This window comes from Microtus ochrogaster, unplaced genomic scaffold, assembly GCF_000317375.1.
Source record: "Microtus ochrogaster isolate Prairie Vole_2 unplaced genomic scaffold, MicOch1.0 UNK3, whole genome shotgun sequence".
NCBI lineage: Eukaryota > Metazoa > Chordata > Mammalia > Rodentia > Cricetidae > Microtus > Microtus ochrogaster.
The window spans coordinates 17811686-17815836 of NW_004949101.1; positions in this window are offsets into that span (position 1 = coordinate 17811686).

The window sequence follows — 4151 nt, forward strand, 5'->3', positions numbered from 1 at the left end:
AAGCTGCAGTTCTGGTTAAAACTATGGCAACAGAAGTCCACAAACCAAGACATCACATCTAGTTGTCCCATCGGGGTGGAAGAAGGCGGGTCTGGGAAGCCACTGCACTGATGACTTGACTCGTCACATTGGTTTGGAATCTCAAGCAAAGAAGATGCTCTAGATTCCCACAATCCAGTCCTGGCTGTGTGATCTGCATTTCCAAGTAAGCCCCCAAGGGACAAGGTGGGCCCCTATGAGCTGTGACGAGTTGCCACCGAGGCATTTTTTTTATTTGAGTAAGGGCTTACCGTCACTGACTAAACACTGAGTGTCTGATTTCTGCTGATCTGGAGCCTCGCACGGGTGTTGGCTCCTCAGCACTCTTCATTGGGAAAAAACATAAAAGTGTATCTCTCTAAGACAACACGCAAAAATAATCCCAAACAATCTACCTTCTGGCAGTTGCATCTACTGAAACAGTCATAAAATATATCAAGATGCATGTAAAATGATAGTCATTAGCACGGTACTATTGGCCAATAGTAGAACACTGTGGTTGTAACAATAGTCACTGTGGGTTGATGGCACGTGTCTAACTCCTCTTGAGGCTTGTCATTTGTTGAGACAACAATCCTATGGGATGAGCATTGCTTCATTTCACAGACAGGGAAACAGTGTCATGGAGAGGTTCTGCTACTAGCCAAGGTTTCATACTTGGGTTTCAACTTTGGACATCTATCTACCAAGCTAACTGGTACTCTATTGCTTCAGTATGCATGTCCATTATCCATTCTTTCATGCAAACAATATTTACTGAGCACAATCATGCTCTAGGAAGGCATTAAGCTATGTACCAGATAGATAATTAACAGAAAAGGCAAGGTCCCTACCTTCACTGACATTACAGCTTAAAGGAGGACACACAAAATGCAGAATGCGAACTGTGATGAGAACAAGAAGAGAGTTAACGGTGCTTTCCTCGCGAGGCAGAAAGATAGGGTCAGACACGCATGACTGTGAGCTCTAAGAAAACCAGTTCAGGGGCCCAGCAACCAAGACCACTCAAAGGTGGAACAGCTCTCCTCCAATAAACAAAGAAAACACAGGCAGTCAAAACTAGATCCATTCCTTCCAGGGACTTCTTTTCCCTTCTGTAAAGAAAAACCCCAGGAGCTGGAGACCAGGGCTTGCTGGAACCACTCCTTGTCTTTGGCGGGTATTGCATGCTCACTTATAGTAATTCCATCTTTTCACTGTTACCACTCTGTGTCTGTTCAGTTCTTTGTTGAAGACACAAAACAAACAAACAAGCCTTGGCCATGGTGTCACAGGATATCCCAGAGACTCCTACCTGTAATTTCAGAGACCATTGAATAGATCACATGATGAAAGCCAGGGTTAAAGGAAGGATAAGATCCCAACAGCCCAGATCTCATGGAGGAATTGGTTGAAGCAGAAGCCCCTCGCCCTTTGCGCTCTCTCTCTCTCTCTCTCTCTCTCTCTCTCTCTCTCTCTCTCTCTCTCTCTCTCTCTGTGTGTATAAAATAGGGAAGGGAACCATTTGACAATGACCCTGTTGCAGCAGAGTGTATGCGGTAATATCACATCAACCACTACAAGCGCCTTTTAAACTCTTGATCTGATAGGGAAATAGTAACTGAATGTTGCATACTTCCCAGCCCAAGAAACAGGACCCAAGGCTACTTTTACAAGGATGCAATTTATCGAACCAGCTTCTATTGGATTATTATCCCTAAACTCGAGATCCTTTATGCATTTTTGACTTCTTTTTCTTCTACCTATGACTAAAATGAAAAGGGAGAGAAGGGAAGAGGGCTGCAGGCCAGACATCCACACAGGAGTACTGATCAGCCTGCATGTAGTCTCACCAGGACTTAGACAAGCCTGTCCTGTTGTTCTTTCTCTTGGGTGTATAGGGTCCCCTCTTCCCCCATCACACACCAAAACAGCTATTATCCTCTAGTGTGGGAAAGAAGCCAGTGTGCAGAGGAGTCTGGGAGGAGTCTGTGTCTTCAGAGACTGACGGGCCGATTAGAGTTTCCATACTGTGGAGAGACTGGAGTTTTATAGTTCAGGCTAATCGCTTTATCCCGGGCTAGTTCTAGCCTTCCGGAACAGCCATTCCCTGTCCTTCTCTGCATCTGAACTAACACCTCATGATAATAAATAAAAATCTCTTAGAGGCTTCTAACTTAGCAGAAAACTAGCTTCCACCAATCAATCTAAGAGCTAAGAATGTCATCAGATAGCATCATGGACCTGTAGAAAAGTTTCCCCCATCTTAATGCATCTGCCTCTCTGGTGTACCCACCAACGTATTTTAAACTTGCCTTGATTTACAACTTTATGTATCTTTTAGAACTATAAAAACACTGTGAAAACTGCTTCCATGTTGGAACACGGGATGTTTGGGGTTCTCAGGCCGCGGCCACTCATAATGGCTCCAGAATAAACGGTCTCGTACTCTCTTTGAGATGTGTGGAAGGTCTATGTAAGACCATACTGACTGCATGGCACATGCTTTGTGGGCCCTTTTTTTTTCTCTCTAGCCTGCTTCTATTGGTGGGGGTGCTTTTTTTTCCTTTCCTAATATGCTATCTATTTCTATCTTTCCTAATATGCTATCTGTATCTATTCCATGACTAATTCAAAAGGCACGATTTTTTCCCTCCACCCCTCCTCCCAGAGGCTGCTGGGATTTTTCAATTAACCTGTATTATGTTTTTCTCTTAAACTTGGATGAAATTGTCCTTGAATTTTCTTCTGAGTTTGTTTCTATGTTATTTTATTAGTGAGACTAAGAACCCTCAAAGGAATTCAGTTTCCTTGGTAACACTGGTTTTAGTGAAACCTATATATGCCATCCATCCTTTTTGCCACCTCCTAGCCAGAGGATCCTGAATCTTGGGAGGGTAGAGGGTTGGGCTGGCCCAGAGTCCAAGCCTCTGGCGAATGGGAGGAAAGGAACAACATGCACAGACCAGTTCCTGGGTTGGGGCTTGCTTAATATTCTCTCCACGGAAATAACACCATTGGTTGTACATCCCTGTGAATGGGATGGATCTCTTCTGGTCTAGAGGGAGGCCACTTCTGTGACCAAACCTTCAAACACACTCTCTTCCAGTAAGGAGAGACAAAGGCACAAACACAAAGACTGTTACCTGACTTAGGGTCTCAGCCTATGACCCAACAAACAAGGTTAATCCAGTCATCCTCGACAAGCAAATTAAAACAGTCAAATTAATAGTGAAAAAGAGAAAGGGGGAATTGACTCATTGTGACCTCTCTGGGAAAAGGAACAGAGTCTCCCTGCTCCAAGTCCGTCTTAGGAATCCTGAAGTGAGGTTAAGGCTCAGGTAGAGGGCCAGAGTTACACATTTCTGCATAGTCCTGGTCAAGGTTTGGTCCCATCCACCACTGAACAATTGTTGCCTCTCCTGTAAAAGAGGTGGAACAGTTGTAAATCTCTTCCCAGAAGGAAAGACTCCCCTTGGCTGGCTCAGGCTCTAGGCTTTGTCTGTTAGCAAAATTGAAGACAGATGCATCTCCAGAATATCTTCATCTCTGACAGGCAGATTCCAAAAGGATGGACAGACCGGCACAGGGGCTGGCTGCCTCTCAGTGTTAGACACCGTCCTGTTTCCAGCCATCGGCACTAGGAAGCAAGTCCCCCAGACTGTTTTCATTCATTCTGTGAGCTCTCAGCAGGTGCAAGAACTCAAGTATCTCAAATAGACTGAACACCTTTTCAATAAGGGGCAATGTATATAAACAAATATGACAGGTCAGGAAAGTATACGCCTGCAGAAAGGCCGGATTCTCTGTTAAATTTTATAAATATAACCATATAAAAGTCAATCAAAAATTTACCATGAATGGTGAAAGAACTAAAAAGACATATTAAGCACAATCTAAGTATTGAACTATATGGGATTTTCCTCCACTTTTATATATTTCCCAAATCTATCATTACAGACCACATTTGGGTTGGTAAGGTAGCAAGTTCAGCGTTAACTTGCTAACTCATTACTTCAATAGCTAGTTATTGAACACTATTGCCCCATACAGTTCTAGGCACAGCAGTGATTGTGTTCTGCATGCCAAGGTCCAGGAAGGCCCACTCAGCTGAGGCAGAGGGAGAGTGGAGA